Here is a 20,587-nt window from a genome sequence, read left to right as displayed (position 1 = left end):
ATCTTTATACCCATTACTCTGATGATTGCACTTTACCAAGCCAAGGAAACAGAGTTCATTTAACCATGTCACGACTATCAGCTATAAGCTCTTTTCAGTTTCCACAGTTTTAAGTGAAGCTGCAATAAATATATTTGTATAAGGACATTTTTTTAAAAAAAACTCTGGAGATCTTGGATGACTTCCTCCCTGACTGTATCTTTCACAGTATTAGGCAGAACTCTTGGTTGCAAACCATAAGTCTCCAAGGCTGGTTCATTTAAGAAGAGAAAGAATGTACTGGAAGGCAATTCTGTAGCTTACAGAATTGGCAGGAGGGTGGAGAACCAAGCTCAGAAAGGCAGCAAGGGGTTGGGAGGAATAGTCTAGCCCCCAAACCCCCCACCCTCCCAGAACAGGCTGTGAGGACTGTGCCCAAGGCCCTCCTCACTGCCTGGTACTCTCCTCTCCACTAGTATCACCAGGAGTTTCCTTCTTCCTTGAGCTTCCGTCTCATGCCCCAATTCCAGGTTCAGGGTGGGTGTGCTGGCTTGGCCAGTTGTGGGTCCAGCCTGATTCTCCGTCTCTAGGCAGTGAGGGGAAGGAATAGCTATCCTGTTGGCCTTCCAGGTGGGAGGCGAGTTTCTGCCTCTCATTTCTGACAGGAGGTTTGGGTCTTGGGAAGGAAAGAGGAGACATATCCAGCACCAACACATTCCTGTTCTTATTACCTGTGTGTTTACTGCAGGTGGGATGACTGAGGGTGGGGAGACATTGATTTTGCCTGCCACAGTACTAGGCACAAATACTGCTCAGCAGTGCAAGGGTATGAGTCCAGGGTGCCCCACACCTCCAACAGCCCCAGGGGTGCCCTGCTTGGGCACGGGGGGAAAAGAAGGTGAAATTCACATCCATTATCTCCATTTCATAGAAAAGGAAACGGGGGCTTTGAAAGGATCTGTGATTTACACTAGATCCCACAGCCAGCAACTCAGAGCCAGCTGGGACTTGATGATAGGTCTTCTGAAATACCCGAGGGTTGGTTAGACTTGTGTGACCTCCCCATGCTGGGCTGGTGACTGGTAAGAGGTGCCAGGAGCCATCCCCTCCCTGGGACAAAGGCCCTTTCAACAAAGAGGCCTTTGTAACAAGCCTCTCTTTGTTTGGCTACCAGGCTGTTCTCTGGAGTAATTAAGGCCCATAGTCCTTAGATATAAGGCTGCCTGACATCACTTGACAGTAATACAGCGGTCTCTCTAGGTGCCAAAGCTGTATTAGCAGTGCATGTCCTCCTGCTCCCAGACACCTAGGCACGAGCCATGAGGCTAGACTGCCGGGCCCCTCCTGCCTGGCCACTCCATGTAAGGGCAGGACCACATGTACTGGTCCTGCAGGATGGGGTGCTGGTGGCACCCTCCCAGGCAGTGCCAGGCAAGAAGACTGGCACGCAGCCCTGACTGCTGGGAAAATCTTTGGAAGCTGCTCATGGGCATCTGGCTTGCTGTTCTCTAGAGGAAGGTCACGGTCTTCTGAGGCTCTGTGGGTGTGAGTCAGACGCCGCCCCCCTGCATCTTGTCCCCCAGTGTGCAGTGCTCTGTCCCAATGTGGTGGTGAGTACTGCTTTCTCATTTGTCTTGGGAGACATTCTCCCTAGGTTCCCATAGGATCTTGGAAGCCATGATAGAAAACTGCTTTGTTTTTAGCCACCCTCTGAGAGTCTGTACCTTTATGTTAAAAACTCCTCATCTAGAGGAGAAAGGACAAGCTCCACTCACCCTAGGGGTAGGGAATTCGCCTTCCTCAGACTTGTCCCAGTGGGTACCTTGAGGAATACTAGACATAAATTTGGCCTTTGCCCTCACAAAGCTTCCATATTTCAAAGCCACCAGGATTCAGAGGGGATGAGAGAGAAGCCTCTGTCACTGCGGGCTGTGCCCCGTGTCATGGCCTTGCCAGGGCAGCCTGCCTCTGCTGGAGGCCTTCTCTCCAGCAGTTCCTGAACCTGGCCAAGGAGGGCTCCAAGGGTGTAAGTTAAGGTAGAATTTTGGCACTGGCAGAGTTAACATTTACAGGTTCGACTATTTGTGGGCGCCCTCATGACGTGAAATGACTTTCAATTTTGCTGAAGCGCACATTTCCATCTCGTGGGGTGGGTGAGTCACTCCACCACCGAGAACTCGTCACCACGGTTTCCGCAGCTTTGGGCCCTCAGTTCCTCATCACCAAAGGCAAGTGTGAAGGGTCTTTAAACGTCATCAGTGTTGGGGGTCTGCAGAATCACGAGGGGATTAGGCTGAGCGACCTGCAATGTGGTGGTACCTAGTATCTCAGCTCACCTCACGGCTTCCTCTCAGTGTGGGGTTCCACAGCACCAGAGGCTGGGGGGAAGGAGTGTCCTCCCCAGTGCACGCCATCTAGGGCTGCAGCATGTGCAGAGGATTTAAACCCAATAATAAAATCGACTGTCAGTCAGTCTGCTTTTTATTATCCCCAGGCCAGCAATTCTAAACAATGTCAGTGATAAAATAATCCTCCCCCCACATTTTTTTTTTTTTGGTTCGCTTTCTAAACAGTTGCTGTGGTGACTGTTGAATTTTAATTGTATACTTACATATGTTTCTATACATGTTAACATATATGTATATTCAGATATACATATGTGCATATGCATCTGTATACACACACGCTTCAGACGTGAACATTTTAATTACTTATTCTTTAATAAATATCTTCTATGTGAAAGTTAATTTGAACTCCCTGTGAGGAAGAGTAGCTCTAGATGGTTCAAGCTGGCCTTAGAAGCCCGGCAGGTGTCTAAAGCCCCTGTGGCATTAGGTATGCTGGCATTTAAACAATTGATAAAGGGTGAGGGTGCTGTGATTACAAAACCAGGACAAAAATAATCTCAATTCAATTCTGTCATTCCCTCATGTGACCACTTGGAATTTAAATTTGTGTTTAAAACTTAGTAAATGCAAATTTTAGTTCATACCTGAAATGTTTGCCTGAATAATATCCTTAAAATTAAATTTTTTTCCTTTAAAATTATTGTTTCTAAAGCTAATGAATGAATCACGAGATGAAGAATAAAGTCTGATTACCACTGAAAATAATTTTGTCTTATAGAGGCGGAGATTCAAAACATGACGCATTTGGGTGTCCAGTGGCCAGGCCTGCCACCACCTGTGCTAACTGAGACAACAGGCATCATGCATCTCGTTGAGACAGGAGGGGATTATGGGTCAGGTATTAGTTGGCCTACACCGTTTTGGAAAGGCTAGGCATGCAGTTTAAGTTGGAGCTTCTAGAAATGATTCCCATTCCCAGAATGACCCTAACTCTGATGTGTCTGAGAACACCAAGTCTCCATGTCCACTGCAGGACCACTGTTTCTCCAGCGGAGTCAAGAGCTTATGCCCTGCTTCTCACCCACTTACCCGGGCTCCTGAGTGAACATCTGGGTGGAGGAACCCTAGAAGCAAAGGAACAATAGAAGCTTGTAGCTTTGAGTCTCATTTTCAGAGTGGGCAGCGCAGAAGGTCCCAGGGGGTGTTTGGAAGGGATGTTGAGTGAGCTAGTCCACAGCTTCCTCTACATCTTCCCACCATCTCTGCATTTGACCTTTGTCTACGGAGAACTAAGGACTCCCCTGTCTGACAGCCAGGCTCTTTGCTGCTGTCTTCTGGGTAAAGCAGCTGCCTCTGTAACCAAGCATTTCCTAAGCAGCCATTTCTGTGCTGTCCTCAACCCCTGGCTCCCCCGGAAGCTTCCCCACCTGGGCTCTTCAGAGTGGATCAGACTTCTGGCTGGTGTCCCACATATCTCTGAATCTTCACCTCAATTTTCAACCTTCTAGTGGGTTTGAGTTGCTCCCCAACACCCATAGCTCTCCTTCATGCCACCAGAATCTCCACTCCACTTGGGACATGTTTCTTTGTCATCATTTTTATTCCTTATTTTTTTTCCTTTTTAGATATACATAAAGTAGAGTGTATTTTGACATATTGCACATTTTTTAAAGTTGTAGATGGACACAATACCTTTTTTTAAAAAAAAATTATTTCAATGAGGTGCTGAGGCTTAAATCCAGTGCCCCACACATGCTGGGCAAACACTCTACCACTGAGCTACAACCCCAGCCCCATTTTTATTCTTTCACAATAACTTTACTCAGGGAATTTTTCTCAATACACATTGGGCCATTAAGTACAATTCTGTTCTCAAAGAGTTTTCACTATCATTCTCCTATCATTAAAAATGTTCTAACTGGCATCTACACTTGGTCTGTCAATCTCAACCCTCCTGCCCTTCTCAGGGGAAGTAGATGTTTGCTGGTGCTACTGACATCCAGGGACAGGCTTCATTATGACTGGTCTAATGGGTGGCATTTCAGGGAAGAGCAGGATGCAACCTTGGCCAGCAGGTACCAAGTGAGATCAGCCTCCTCTAGGAGGTTTGAATCCAGTGTCCTGCCCATAGCTCAGAGGACAGGGCTCACTGGGCAGCCACATCGCTGCTGAAAATCCTGCTCCAGAGATGGGGAGAAAATATCATGTGCGAATCTGTATCAGAACAGGCTGGCCTTTTTTTTCTGTTGAAGACTATTTTTTTTTAAAAAGAGAGAGTGAGAAAGAGAATTTTTTAATATTTATTTTTTTTTAATTTTTGGGGGACACAACATCTTTGTTTGTATGTGTTGCTGAGGATCGAACCCGGGCTGCATGCATGCCAGGTGAGCATGCTACTGCTTGAGCCACATCCCCAGCCCCCTGTTGAAGACTCTTAACAGCTGTGAGATCATAGACCAGTCACTTAGCCTCTCTGAGAAGGATGTTTCTTAAAATGAAGATGGTTCTGGTGTGATGGGTTTGACAAAAGGTGTCACAGAAGAAGCAGGATGTAGAATTTGTGGCAATGGGGGATCTCCTTCCTGATTGTCCTTGGAGGAAATTCCTGTGATAACAGAGATTATCAAGATGGCAGGCTATTCCTCCCTCCACCCCACTCCGCCCCCTGCCATCATCAGGACTCAGACTCCTGAGTCCCTCCATTGAATGGAGCTGAGGGCCTGACAATGTCCGAGTTTCCTTCTCTGCCCACTAACTTCCACAGGTTCACACACTCATCTGAAGCCTTCCCCTTCTTTCTAGTAGCCTCCTGGTGGCAACTCTACTTTCTAAGAATGGGACAGAGCATCTGACCCATGACGCTTCACTGCACATGGGAAATCTCATTTCTTATTGATCTTGGGATGCTTTTCAGAAATCCATATGCTCTTGAATGCAGTTTTGCAGTGTCCTGTAAGGAGACACCACATGTGCAGCTCTATAAGCACATGCACGCATGTATACATACACATATATATTTGTGTATATATATATATATATATATACACACACACACACACACACACACAAATAAGCACATACACTTGTATGTATGTATATAGAATACATGTACATTTATTATATATATATATATATATATATATATGTAGAATTTATTTCTTCCTGGGTTTTCATTCAGTGGAGTAACAAGACATCTTGCTGGTGCCTCCGACAAACCAGAAAGGGAAACACAGTGAAGATGAGACTCTTTTCCAGAGATGCAGCTAATTCCAACCAGCACATTAAGATTCTGAAGTTAAGAGCACATTGTAAAATGTGAATCGATGTGACATTGTCAAACAAAATGACCTGTGGGCTTGGGAGGTTGGAGCTTGTAGGAAGAGGCCAAAGTGTGCATCTTAATCTTGATTTCCTTTGGGACTGTTTCCACCATTGTGTTCCTGACTCTGATTATGTTCTTGTGCAATCAAACTAACTCTAGTCCCCAGGGTTGGACAGCTCCTTTTTCTTTCTGTCTCTCTCTCTTTCTTTTATTTAGCCAGGACCTGGTATGATTGCTGTTTTGTTTGGGTTTTGTTTTGATCAGAAACAACGGTTTCGTTTCTGAGTTATGAGCATACATGTGTTCACAAAATCCCATCCAAATAGAAGGAAAAGGATTGGATTAAAAGTCCTGCTTGGTGGATAAACAATTTAATGCACAGGAGCCTTGGAAAGCCATTTTAGCAATCAGGGGTTTGACCTCAAAAATGCCACAAACAATCCAGTAGGTAAGCACAGATTTCTTCATTTATATCCATAATCTTAGGATATATCAAACCTTTAACCTTAAGAAAATTTCAGAGGGAATTTGTATTTAACGCCAAGCTTATCCTTGGCTTGGTTTCAACTGTATAGTAGAGATTGGGCAAGCTGGATAATAATAGAGATTCTGAATTCCAAGACAGGGTCTGTCTTCCCTACCTTTTTCTCCCCGTCCACACACGATCTGGAAACTTCTCTGCTGCATATCAGCTTAGCTATTTTATTTGGGGATCTTGAACACAGTATAGTATTTAGAGTTTCCATCTATCTCCATATCTGGACTTCACTTAGACTCTCCCTAAGCTCTCTTTCAATTTCTTTGCTATGTACTTCAGTGAACTGCAAACAAACAGATCATTTTCCTGATGGTGATAAAGTCGGTAATAGACTTTACTTCATTGCCTAGTGCCCTTCAGATATGCTTGCTACAAAACTCCTCAGCAGAACAAATATAGTTACTGAATTTGGTTACTGGTACACAATGAAATAATAGCTAAATAACACAGTTACATGGTTATAATATAGTTAAATCATGCAGCAAGTTGCACACAATAGCAAATGCAGTTAGGCAGAGAGAATGAAATTAAGGGTTAGAGGTAAAAGAGAGGATATATCTTAAGATGTGATTTGAAATGAAAAGCAGACACCCTCAAAGGGACATGGAAAGATGTCAGCAGACGAAGCCTGAGGAAGTGGCTCTTCTTGTCATCTGCAGCAGGCCTGGGTACAGAGAGGGGGAAGGCATGTTCAGTTGGCTCTATATGTCTTCTTCTATGTCCCTTCTTTTTCTCTCACAGTGTGATCATCCCTCCTAACTGGCCTTTAGGATTGCTAAGTGGCTGTTCTTCCAATTCTCTTCTGATTTATCCTGTAAAGCATCGACAAATCAATTGTCCTTTAACACCACCTTAATTATGTCATCTTCTCAGAGCTGCTTCTTTCTTACTGAGGTAGAGTACGTGCCACTTTCTTAGCCTGGCATTCAAGGCTTTGACATATTCTTTGTTCCAGCCCTACTACTCAATGTATGTCCCAGCATGTGGGCGTAATTTGGGAATTTGTTAATGATGCAGAATTTCAGGCCCACTGAGGACCTAGGAATAGGAATTTGCAGTTCTTCCAGTTCTCCAGGTGATCTCCAGGTGATTCACATACACATGGTTTGAGAAGTACTATTCTAGCCAAATGAAAGTTCAAATAGACTCCCTACATTCCTATTTCTGGTTTTTGACTACTTCCCTATTTCTGGTTTTCACCTTTCCTCCATATTTTGCTTATCCATCTCTGGATTCCTTGTCTGATCATCTCAAGTGTCACCACCTCCATGGAACCTTGTCTAGTTACACCATGGACCAGGCAGGCCAATCTTCACAACACCTGCCAGACCCTTTATAAATTGAGCTGCTGAAGAGGTGGTTTTACTTATACCCCTTGACTTGATCTTTCTGACTATAGAGAATAGATCCCTGGTTGGGTCATCAACACTAGAATAACCCATCTGGTGGCTGGCCAATAAGCTGAGAGTGATTCATGAAATTTAATCAGGAACAATTAAATTATCTCTCTTTATTTTACAAAATTCAAATAAGGCAGTTAGCAGTAAAGCTAAAGCTAAAATACCTGTAGACAGAGTCCAGGTCATGAGGGGTCATAGGCAAACCACAGGTATGATGAAACAGACTTGGCTTTAAGTAAGCCAATCAGTAGAGATGGGAGGGGAGGACAACTATGCCCACGTGGCAGAGATGCCATGAAAGGAATATATGGAGTGAATAATGGGATCCTAGGACCTAAGTTCCTGATGATGGGATCCTAGACCTAAGTTCCTTTTCACTCCCAGATTGTAGATTCTAATAATAACATCTTCTAACCCTCATTACTTTTGAAAACTTCCAGAAATCTCCATTCCTTGCAATCAAGGTAGCCTACTTTGGGTCCCCCAAATGGAGCTGGCTCCATCTCTAGTCTCTTGGAGACCGTGTTCCTTGTTCTTATTGGCTGTTTCCCAGCCTTACACTAGAACACCTGTGATGCTGTAAGCATCAGCTATTGACACATTGTGATAGGATTGTGTCCTCCTTTTTAATCATATAGCAAGGCACACGCTTAAAAATAACGTAGGGCTGACTCAAACCGAATTCCAGAGAAGCAAGAGCATTATAGCGAAGAGACCTTGGAAAGAAGGTGATAGGATTGATCATTAGTATAAGAGCAACTAAGCTGTAGAGTGGCTAGCATTTAGTTGAAGTCTCTGGTGCATTGTACCAACCAAGCAAAAGAGCTACAAACCTGCGTGTATTCTTAATACCAGCTATTCAGTGTCATAGCAACAAAATTAGCGAATCCCGTCTCCCAGGAATCGGATCTCAGCTGACACTGTTTTATCAGTAAAATAATTTCTTGTAGTGAGTTGATAGTACCAAATACATGTTTCCAGCTGGTTAGCAATCTTCCCTCTTAACCTTTAATCTGCTCCAGGCAGTTCCTACAGATTACAGGACAAATGATGTTTGTGGAACAATAGGTCTCTGCAGATTGAAGTAGGCAGCTTTGTCTCTGCTGCTGGAGGGTTGCTTCCCACTGAGGGTCATGGCGGGTGATGTGCGTGCGGGTGTGGCAGGATCAGAAGGGGAGCTAGGTGCACAGAGAGAGGCAATTCTGTATGTATGCTTTGCTTTTAGAGTGGGATATCAAGCTGTGTCTGAAAAGCATCAACATGGTTGTTTGGAAGGAAGGCAGAGATGGGGCCCTAATTTTACAAGTACGTGGGGATTTCTTTTCTGTGTCTTAACTCCCTCTTGGAAAATACCACCCTCCAAATCCGGAGGTTTCATCAGCTCTTAAGCTGGAAACGTCTTCTTTAATGGCTTTGTGACTCAGAGGGCCTGGGTGATAGTTGCTTTTTCTGTGTATAGAACTATAATCCTTCTCAATTATCAAAGACATAAATTACTATTATTTCCTTACCAGATCGAACATCTCGCTTAAATATGTGAAAGAAAAATTGTTGGTTGTCTGGTGAATTTTCCTCTTGGAAAAACTGCCTATTCTTAATCTACAAGTTCAATGAAAGTTCAAAAGTTTATCAGTGCAAACTCTATATTCTAATAATTCATCAAGTAGCTTCTACATCTACATCAGGAGACTCTAGGTTGAAACAATTTTGTCTCCTCTCCCATGCGGTTGAGACATTTTTGTCTCCTCTCCATGTAAAAGTAATCAAACAGCACATTTCCTGGGCATATCACAAATACCTATTGATCATAATCAGAGCACAGATGGTATGAGAGCTTGGCTGACACAAGGGCCCTGATGTCAATCACAGGAACAAATTGATTTTGACTGCCCGGCCACATTTCTCCTACCCAAGCAGAATTCCATTCAGTGCTGCTGTTTGGAGAATTTTGAGCAGACAGCATTTCTGAAGGAGAGTCATAGTCCAAAGTTATTGTAGAGGTAAACTTGATTACCGAGAACATGGTGATTTTAATGTACTTCATACTTACCTTTACCGTAAGGAGGTCAATATCTTTCTTGGGTGTTGAAAGAGCTCTCATCCATTTAAAATTTATCCTGATTTATGCCTGCTAATTAGGGAAAGGGAAAATCCTGATTTGCATTTTTTTCTAGCGGCGTGTGAAGTGTCATTAATACTTTTCTCCAACTGGGATTTGTTTTCTTACTCATTTTTTAAATTGATAATTTTCATTGAAATTACTAAGGCACATACACTTATGCCATCCATCTTTCCCCCATGACGTGGGGGTATGGACATATATGCTGGAGAATAATGTAGAAAGAGAAGGCCAGTACCCCCCAATACTATCATACGCATTAAAATCCTCTGTGAGAGCCAGATAAGAAAGGATGCTTCGATACTATCCATTACTGTCCATTACTCTACCGCTTCATACATCAAGGCTGCCAGGACAAGTTCAATAGGAAATGGGTCTGACTCTATCAGGGAAGGGGTCTGGAATGTGAATGAAGAATGTCTTGGGGACAAAGCTGCTCCGTCCTTATCCCAGTTCCAGTACTGGGATGGCATATTTTTAATGTGGTCTCTCTTTCTTGCCACTTAGCTATTCTACAGTTTTCTTTTGAATTGCTCCTCACTTACACTCTCTAACTGGTGGCAGGAGGAGCTAGGCGATGGTCCTTTTCTTTAAGTATCTGAGCCTGTTCTGCGGCCATCATTCACCGTACCCTGAGTGGACATTAAACGCAAGGGAACCATGGACTGGTCTAATCCAACTTGCATGTCTCCTCTCCAGAATGCAAGTCAGGAGACACAGTCTGCCGGCAGATAATGTCAGGTGCTTGGAATGAAAGACATATTCAGTCACAGAGAAAGCAAAGGTCGTGGAAGCCTGGGGCAGCCATTGCCAGCTGTCTGTGCTCTGATGAGTCAGTGGAGAAAGCTTGTCTGAGATGACAAACAAGAGATCAAAGCTAGCAATGAGTGGGAAACCTCGGGCTCCTGACAGGACCCCTGGTTCTGGGCTCTGTGGTATCAGGCTCCTCAAACTTCCTGGGACCCAGCTCCCCTTATTCTTGGGGTGCTCTTAGGCTTGTTCATTGTACTTCTGCATAGGTCTTGATTTCCCTGAAACTGGCTTGAATGAGTTTCTGTTCTTCACAACCACATGCGCCTTGACTGGAAAGTCTGCTGTCCGAAAGATTCCGGTGGGAAGGGCAGTGTCCAGTTCTACCTAATCCGATGGCTGGGAACTCTGGAAGATCACGCTGCTCTCTTTCATCTGGCTGAGAGCAGTTCCACAAGAGACCATGCCCGGAGAAAGAGGTATTGTTCCTGATGTGTTCAGTCTCTCAGCCTCACCTTCAAAGCCTCTGTGCTCATCCCTGTTTCTCGCTCTGATGATTGCCCCTGCTCTCCAGCACTGACCATTTACTTAAACCATTCTGCTTTGTTCATTGCTCCCTGTGGTAGATTAAAGTGGGTTACACATTTTTCGCATTTTTTTCCATTGAGAGATTAGATAGAGTCCAACTCCCATTCCCTTGAATGTCGTTGGCCCCTGGGTTCTGCTGTAACATTAGAAAGCAGTAGAAGTGATGTTTGGATCTTCCAAGTGTAGGTCATAGAAACCCTTGCAACTTTGGCTTGTGCCCCTGGGAGCACTCTCTTGGAACCCTTAATGGAGAGAGAGAGAGAGAGAGAGAGAGAGAGAGAGAGAGAGAGAGAGAGAGAGAGAGCGCAACCACAGGCTCCAAGCACCAAACTTGGAAGAAGCCATGCTGGAAATGTCCCCTCCAACCCCAGCAGAAGCCTGCAGATCCAAGATAAACCAACCTGTGAAGCCCTGTCAGAATTACTGAGACACAAAAATTGGGAGCAAAGCACAATGTGTTAAACCACCAGGTTTAAGGTAGTTTGTTATACACCAATGGAAGACTAGAATATTCCTAGTCATCTCAGGGCTATTCCAACTTTCTTGCCTTTCCTTTTGAATCCCCATAGGCTTTGTGGTTCAGGACAAGCATCTCCCTTTCCCAGAGGCCTTCCCTGATTACTCATCTCTTCTGTAGTGTGTTTGGCCAGAGGCACTCCCAACCCTTTGCTTATGCAATCCCGTCTCTTTGATGTTTTTTTATTGCCTTGTCTGAATGCCCCAAGGGCACAGACTTTTTCTTAATTTAATTTAATTTTTTGAAGTACCTCTTGCTTTTTATTTTGATTGTGTGTAGTCTTTATATTTTCAGGGTAAACACAGAAATTCTATGTAGCACTCATAATGGGCAGGATCTAGTGACATTCCGGGAGTTGGTTTGCTTGTCAACACATGCATGTATCATTTATGGGAGGTCAGGGCCAAACTCTACATGTATAGCTCAGTTCTAGCTTGGGTGAGTTTGTGTCTTTTAACCACATCACCTTTTTCTAAAATCTATTTTGTTTGGACTTCTCTTAGCTCATCAGAATGGACTTCCCCACGTTCCCAGGATATTTTGTTTTTTCAATTCCATGTACCCATTGGTTTCCCTTTCACATGCAACATTCTTCTTTGCAGTGTTCAGAAAACTCATTAGTGTCCAACCTCCTCAATTAGGCAGAGTAAACATGCATTACTCTGAATTGCCCTGCACTGCATTAGATACAGCCAGAGTGCAAGCAAAACCTTGGCCCAGCATCCAAGGATTTGACCACCGAAGTTTACTTCCCTTCAATCAAATTCAGATCACATCTTCCTGTACTTTGCTATATAAGTAGCTGAACTCTTATCTTCAGTTTTCAAAGGATCACTCTTTCCTCTTCCGCATATATCCATTTCCTCTTCTATTCATGGCATGTACTTATCTATTATTGTGTGTGTACCATTCATTTGTGGGATCATCTACCTTTAGATTTTCCTCATTTTTCTTAATCCAACAATCACAAAATCAGCATCACAAATAACGGGAGAACCAAACTGAGATACAGAGAACTTTTGTAACGGTGCCAAAGAAAAAGAAAGGACACATTTGAAATGTTCTGCTTCTTAGAGAATTCTATTGAAACAACAACAACAACAACAACAAAACCCCCAAGAAGTTATTGAACTTCTCCCTAGAAATTACAACTGTATAAATTCTAACTTTTCCCAGTGCTCAGGCACACAGAACACAGGGAACATTCACCACATTCTATTCAGGCTCTGGGTCGTGACTAAGATAAATAGATTTGAGAGAAGCATTGATGTGGGTGTGCTCCAAGTGGGAGGAATTTCATGTTCCAGTCTCCCTGCTGCACAACTAAAATATTAGAGACTTTGTGAAGTTTATGCTTGACTCCTTTTAAAGGAGGATGTGACTAAGGTCATAGCGAGATAAATCTTTGACAAAATGTATGAAGGCACGAGGATCTGAAAAAAGGGAGTGAAACAGTTCAAGTGCATGAGTGGTATCCTTACAAGTTAGGGGTAACTGGAAGTTCTTGGAGTAGTTCTTAGGGGAGAGGTGGCTAATAATCCACATCTCAGTTGGAACACTCTCATGCTTGCTTTCTCATCAGTTTTAACACACACACACACACACACACACACTCACATACACACAACTTATTTATGCTCAATATCCAATCTGTTGAATAGTATTCACTGTTCTTCATCAGGATGCTCAATTGTGACATAGTCTTCAGTTCCTTAGCAATACACTGTCATGTCATTCTTGTGAAATTCTGGTCACCTGAAAGGAAAGGGAACGTTGAATTGTGAGAAAGAAAATGCTGATTTTAATCACAAACGTGTGTAAGAACTAGAAAGACAATAGGAAAAGGCAGGTCAAAGAATTGCATTTGAACAAGTGTTTTTGATTAAGGCTTGTGTGGGCCCAGAAGTCCCCTTTAAGTTCCTTTTTATTGAATAATTTTCCTTTGATCCTTGAGTAACTAAAAGAAAAACCAGCACTTGACATTAACCTAGGACTCGGAGCCCATGGTGGATGCTTTGCCTGACGGCTGTCAGGGGCTCTACCAGAGGAGGCCTTGCACATTAGCTTTATTTCCCAATTGAGCTCTTCCACCCAGTCTCCTGGGTGGGGATGGCAGACGGTCAGCTGAAGCACTCGTTCCACCAGTGTACTTTTTTCTTTGTTGTGATTGACTTCAAAAAGGCTGGTCAGCAGATACTGAGGGTGGGTAAGAAGATGTCAATTACTTCAGGAACTGTGGTCTCAGAAAAAGGGCAGTCATCCCCAGTCACCAGAAACATTGAAAATTCCACTTCATCTGCCTTTATTGTTCTATTTGTTAGGAATGCTGCAAAAATGATTTCTTTGATTTTTACCTTTGTGGATAAAACCAAATCATTGAACTGGGGTGTAACTCAGTGATAGAGTCCATGCTTAGCATGTGGAAGGCTCTGGACTCAATTCCTAGCACCCAAAACCGATCAACCAACCAACCAAACAAAAACAAACAAACAAAGAACCCCAGCATTGAAATGGGAACAAATTAAAAGGGAAAACGCAAAATTCTTTTTAAAAAGAGTTAAATGGAGAGAGAGAGAGAGAGAGAGAGAGAGAAAGCAAAGATTAAGCAACTCTCAGAGTATTTTTTTTTAAACCATGTCAATGCAATTTACCCAAATTCCCCTTTTCCATATTTAAATGTCTGATCCGTCATTGGGTTTCAAGACAGACATGATGCTTGAAAGGCCACTTTGTAATGGCTTTGCCCTGGTTCAGATTATTTGCAATCCAGGGGGAAAATGTGCATTCTGTGTGAAAGCAAATAGAAAACATATCTGAGCACAAATCAAAAGAATGATTACCACACTCACACTCTGTACCCATTACCAGGTCCCCAAGGCTCTTGTTCTGTTTGTCTTGGCACTTTTTCTTTAGTGGCCTTCGGTTGGACTGGGTGGGAGAAACAACAACAGCAACCCACAAAACCCTCAGCTGAGCACAAGGGCGGTGGAAATGGATGGGCTGAACAGATTGAACATCCTTCAAGGGCTTGGCACTGCAGACTTTATTGTGGGAGAAGCTGCTGGGGGGGACCTCCTGGGGCTCCCATGAAGGTCTTTGCTGCATGTGTCAGGAAGTGCCTGACCATCTTTGGGAGGGGCAACTCTGCTTTCATTTCAATCTCTAGCAAGCTCCCACTCAGCCGGTAATGAAAAATGGCATTCGCACAAAGTGAAAGCATTGTTTCTAGAGCATATTATGCTTTGCACCGCTCAGGAGACAACATTTCATATCCTATAAAAAGAATTATCTATATAACTTACTGTGCATGGCAGAAAAGTTGCAATGTGTCTTTAAAAGAGCTGTTTCCATACTGCAGCATTCACTCCGGCTCTCCTACTCCCCACTGATGAATAGCCCCGGTGTTTATAAGCAAATTCGCTCAACCCCTTAATGATGACCTAGAATAAACATCTGACGTACAATGCTTTCAAGCTCTCTGGTGTTTAGGCATGAATTGTTCGTTTCTATGCCTTTTGTATCCAGCCCGAAGGAAAGACAAATGATACAAGGGATGATTTACATTATCAATGGAGGCAGAGGTTAGGCCTGTGTTTATCTGATCCTCTTTATTATATAACAAATGGTAAGATAACCAGCCTGGTTCACAATGACCATTCAATTTGAGCCACCCACCCTCCCCATTTCCATGTTCATTTTAATTTTAAAATATATTATAAAGACAGGCCCTTGTATAGTTACAGAAGTCTCCTTCGGCTCAGGCAGGCATATAGGAAAGGATGAGTTCGTTGTTTAGTGTCAGGCTATTCACCTCTCCATAGAGCCCGCAAGGCTATTCCAACTGTGGCTTTACTTTCTAGCTGCACTGGGAGAATTGGTACCATACTTAATGACGATATGGAGGCCCAGCTCAAGTTGACGTTGAATTCTGAGAATACTGGAAATGTGGAATCAATTAACCTAGTGTTAGAAAAGACCATGGGGTTCATGCATGATCCTGGAACCTCAGTTTTCCTTTGGGAAAAATCCAGTCATCTCCCAAATCATTAGTCTTGGCTTGTCAGGAAACCCTCCAAAGACCTTCAAGACAACTTGGGCCACATTTGAACATGATGCCCCAAGATTAAAGTCATTGGGAATCCTAAGTATTCTATTCTTTGGAACAAATTACCAATTCTCATGTAGCAGGAATTGCTCTCTGAAGGAAAAAGGAAAAAAAACAAAAAACAGCTTCTTAGATGGCTAGGATCTTTCTACTCCTGGATGTGCCCATTTTCAAATTTATCTTGATGCAGATGATTCTCATGGGACTCACGGAGATGGGCTGTTGGTGAAGGCTGTGGTGATGGAAGGCAAGCTCAGGGAGATGGAGCTGGGGTGGTGATGGAAGCTGAGATGACCTTCTAGGGAAGAAACACACTTTGGTTGCTCTGAGTGACTGCAGCTATAGAACCTGGACAGACTGTATGAGGGCTTCAAAGGTAAATAGTGAGCAAACTGAGGAAAAAAACAGAATTTGGGGTGTCAAGAAACTAGGGTTAATTTACCACTTTTTCTCCTTGTGCTCTCCCATCCTGAACTCGGTGCAGCCCGAAAGGCCAGAAGTAGGCATCAGGGAGCAGAGAGCCAAAGAGAAGCTTGTTCAAGGAGTCGGAAAGGAGACTCCTAACTCAGAAATCATGCAAAAACACATATTTCTTTCATATTTTCCCCTGTTTCCTTACACCCCAGTTCCTAAGCAATTTCTTAAATGGCAGCCATGGGAACAAAAGAAGCAATGAAGGGCAGAAATCAATGAAAAACAGAAAAATAATAGAGGGGAAAAAAGAAAGCCAAAAATCAGTTCTTTACAAAAATCATTAAAACTTGTAAGTCTCTAGTAAAATGATGGAGAAAGAAGGAGAGAGAAAGGCGGTGGGGGAAAGGAAGGGGGGAGAGAGAGAGAGAGAGAGAGAGAGAGAGAGAGAGAGAGAGAGAGAGAGAGAGAGAGAAAGAAATTCACTTATGGATACCAAGAAATGAAAGAGAAGGTAACTACTATAGGTCCTATAGGCAGTTGAAAAAATCACCAGGGAATACTAGAAAAAAATTTTCTGCATGTAAATCCAACATATTAAAAGAACTGTGCAAGCTGGGTGTGATGGCACAAGCTCGTAATCCCAGTGGCTTGGGAGGATGAAGCAGGAGGACAGCAAGTTCAAAGCCAGCCTTAGCAACTTAGTAAGTCCTTAAGTAACTTAGTTAGCTAGATCCTGTCTCAAAATAAGGTATAAAAAACGTTGGGGATGTGTCTCAGGGGCTAAGTGCCCCTGGGTTTAATCCTTGGTATCAAAAACCAAACCAAACCAAACCAAACCAAACAAACAAATAAAAAACTGTACAAATCACTTGAAAAGTTCAACTACCCAAACTCACTAAGATGAAATAGATAACCTAAATTGTAATATAACTGTTAAACTGAATTTGTAGCTAAAATTCTTCTGAAAAAGAAATTTTCTGGGTTTATAATGATTTCACTGGTTAATTCTCCAGAACATTTAAAGAAGAAATTTGACCAACTCTACAAAATCTCTTCCAGAAAATTGAATATGTTGGAACATTTACTAACTCATGAGACCTGCATGAACTTGATATCAATTAAATCCTGTTTTATTTAATTAACTTTGTACTTATTTTCTGTATACTTTCAATTATTTTACCTTTTTTTAAAGAAAAAGTTTTTAAGGTAGAGGTTTAGATAATTGATTTGAAGCTTTTATTCTTTTCTAGCATTATTAAATGCTTTCTGTAATTATTTAATGCTATAAATTTTCCTCTAAACATTATGTTATCTGAATCTGCATTTTACAAAGATGCATTCCAGAAGTGAAAATACAAAGGCAACACAAAAATAATAACACAAATAAAAAGACAATACAAAATAACTTCAGATTGGTAACATGCATTAACACAGACACAAAAAACTCTTCAACAAATTTTAACAAGTCAAATCTAGCAATATATATAAAAAGAATTATACGATGACCAAGAACAATATACCATACTGACACTAAAGAACTCAAGTCACATATTTATTTCATTTGTTCCAGAAAGATCTTGTGATAAAATTTAACATGTCTTTATGATGAAAACTCTCAGATAACCAGAAATTGAAGACTACCTCAAAATAACAAATGTTAATGATGATGACTACCACCACCACAACAAAAACCTCATAACTAACAGCATAACTAATACCAAAAGATTGTATGTTTTCTTCTCAGATAAGGTACAAAGTAATAGTCTCCACCTTCACTATTTCTACTCAATAGTGTATTGGAAGTATGACCAAGAATAATAAGGCAAGAGAAAGATATGATTGGACAGGAAGAAATAAGGCAGCAACTATTCATTGGCAATATATTTGTCTATGAAGAAAAGTGCAAGTAATTTATAAAAAATAAACAAGCAACTTCTAGTATCAATAAGTTTCAAGATACAAGACAAACACAAAAAATCAATTGTATTTTATATACTAGTCATTTATAAATATAAACCAAAATTTTAAAGAAATATCTTAAAATCTCTGAAAAGTAACATATTGGTCTATAAACATAACAAAACTTGCACAGGGCCTATTTGTCAAAAACTATGAAAGGATAATAAAAGAAATCAACAAAGACCTAAGTAAGTAAACATATCCTTTTCTTGGACTAAAAAAACTCAATAAAAAACTTCTAAAAAGATTAATTAAATGGATCTCTATATGTAACAAAATTCCCACCAAAATTCCTGCAAGAATTTTTGAAGGTATAGGCATGCAGATTTTTAAAAAAATCTATACAAAGATTATTCTTTCCCTGTTGTGTACTCTTGGCATTGATAGTGCAGATCAGTTGATAATTTATTCATTAGTTTACTTCTGGACTCTATTTTGCTCTATTGGTTCATATATATAAATACGTTTTCATGTCAGTGCCATATTTTTTTTGGGGGGGGGTTACTGGGGATTAAACTCAGTGGCACTTGACCACTGATCCACATCTCCAACCCTATTTTGTATTTTATTTAGAGACAGACCCTGGGGATCCTCCTGTCTCAGCCTTCTGAGCCACTGGGATTACAGACATGTGCCACACCGTAACAGGCAACATGGGGATTTTGATAAGAACTGCTTTCTGTAAATAGATATCTTTGGGTAGTGTGGCTGTCTTAACAATTTTAAATCTTCCAATCCATGAATGTAGATGTCTTTCCTTTTATTTGCATCTTTTAAAATTTCTTTCTTGTTTGGTAGATTTTAAAATACTTATTAAATTTTAAATTTTAAAATACTTATTACTAAGTATTTTATACGTTTTGCTATTATTATAAATGGGATTGCTAATTTAGTTTTTGAAAAGTTTATTGCTAGTGCATAGAGATGTAACTGGTTTTTGAATGTTGTTTTCTTATTCTGCACATTTACTAGATTTATTTACTAGTTTTAATATTTTATTATTTTTTGTGGAGTCTTTGTCTTACATATTCTATATATAAGGTCACAACATCTGCAAACAGAGATAATTTTACTTTTTCCTTTCCTATTTGGGTGATTCTTACTTCTTTTTATTGCCTCATTACTCTGGTTAGGATATTCATTCCCACATTCAATAGAAAAAGATGGGAAAGTGAGCATCCTTGCCTCATTCTTAATATTAGAAACATTTTCATTTTTCACCAGTGACTATGATATTAGTGTGTGATTTTATATATGGCATTTATTTTTTGAGGTAAATTCCTTCTATACCTACATTGTTGATGGTTTTTATGATTTTTTGCAGAAGTTTTACTGCATTTATTGAGATAATTGTGTGTTTTATCCTTCATTCTGTTAATATGATGTATCACATTATTTAATTTGCATATATTGAACCACCCTTGCATCCCAGGGATAAGTCCTACTTGGTCATGATGTATGAATTTTTTAATGTTTTGGGAAAACTGGATATTTTTATGTAAAAGAAGAAAATTGAACCCTTGTCATACATCAGACACAAAAATTAATTGCACGATTATACAAAGACTTAAAAGTAAGACCTGAAACTATAAAATTCCTAAAGAACATATAGGATTAAAAACTTCATGATGTTGGTCTTGGCAATGATTTCTTGAATATGATCCCTAAAAGCACAAGCAACAAAAGCTAAAATAGACAAGTGGGACTACATAAAACAAAAACAACAACAACAACAACAACAACAAAAACTTCTGCAAAACAAAAGAAACCTACAAAATGGAAGAAAATATTTGCAAACCTTATATTTAATAAGGATTAATAACTAAAATATATGAGGAACTCCTACAACCCAATAGCGAAAGAAACAGAATCCCAAATAACTCAATTAAAAAGGGGCAATAGATTTGAACAGACATTTTCATTAGCCAATAGGTATATGAAAGTATTCAATATCACTAATCATAAGGAAAATACAAATCAAAACTATAATAGGATATCACCTCATATTCATTCAGATGATCATTACCAAAAAAGATAGGGGATAACAAATGCTGGTGAGGATGTGGATGAGTTGGGACCATTTTAAACTGTTGGCAGGATTTCAAAATAGTGTAGCTGTTATGGAAAACAATATGGAGGTTTTTCAAAAAACTAAAAAAAAGAAATAATAGATTACCTAGCAATCCCACTTCTGGGTTTACATATCCAAAAGGTTTGAAATCAGGATCTTAAAGAGATATTGATATCCCTATATTTGCTGCAGCTTTATTCACATAGCCAAGGTTTGGAAACAACATAAATGCCCATCAATAGATGGACAGATAAAGAAAATATAGTAGGAATACACTACGGGATATTTTTCAGGCTTAAAAAAGAAGACAATCATGTTATATCAACAGCATAAACGAAAGACATTATGCTAAGAGACATAAGCTAGGTTACAGAAGGAAAAATATTGCCTGATTCCACTTATATGAGATACCTAAAAGGAAATCTAAAACCACAATTGAGTACCTTTATACACCTATTAGAATGGCTGAAATAAAAG

The 20,587-nt window shown here is 40.9% G+C and overlaps 1 long non-coding RNA gene across 10 annotated transcripts in view; it reads left to right on the top strand.

The window, feature by feature from the left end:
• LOC110597590 (uncharacterized) overlaps positions 1–20,587 on the top strand; it is a 149,266-nt gene that overhangs the window by 35,740 nt on the left and 92,939 nt on the right. For 3 of the 10 annotated variants that reach the window (XR_013423432.1, XR_013423416.1, XR_013423430.1), the window contains exon 1: positions 9,798–10,935. The exons of 1 other annotated variant lie outside the window; for it this stretch is intronic. This is a non-coding gene — a long non-coding RNA (uncharacterized LOC110597590). Of the gene's footprint in view, positions 1–1,202; positions 1,590–6,674; positions 10,936–20,587 lie in introns of those variants that run through there. 6 more of the 10 variants (XR_013423415.1, XR_005727964.2, XR_013423433.1 and 3 more) reach the window with 6 other exon arrangements.

This window comes from Ictidomys tridecemlineatus, chromosome 1 (genome assembly GCF_052094955.1).
Source record: "Ictidomys tridecemlineatus isolate mIctTri1 chromosome 1, mIctTri1.hap1, whole genome shotgun sequence".
Classification (NCBI taxonomy): Eukaryota; Metazoa; Chordata; class Mammalia; order Rodentia; family Sciuridae; genus Ictidomys; species Ictidomys tridecemlineatus.
The sequence above is the reverse complement of the archived record's forward strand: the minus strand, read 5'-3'. Positions and strand labels throughout refer to the sequence as shown.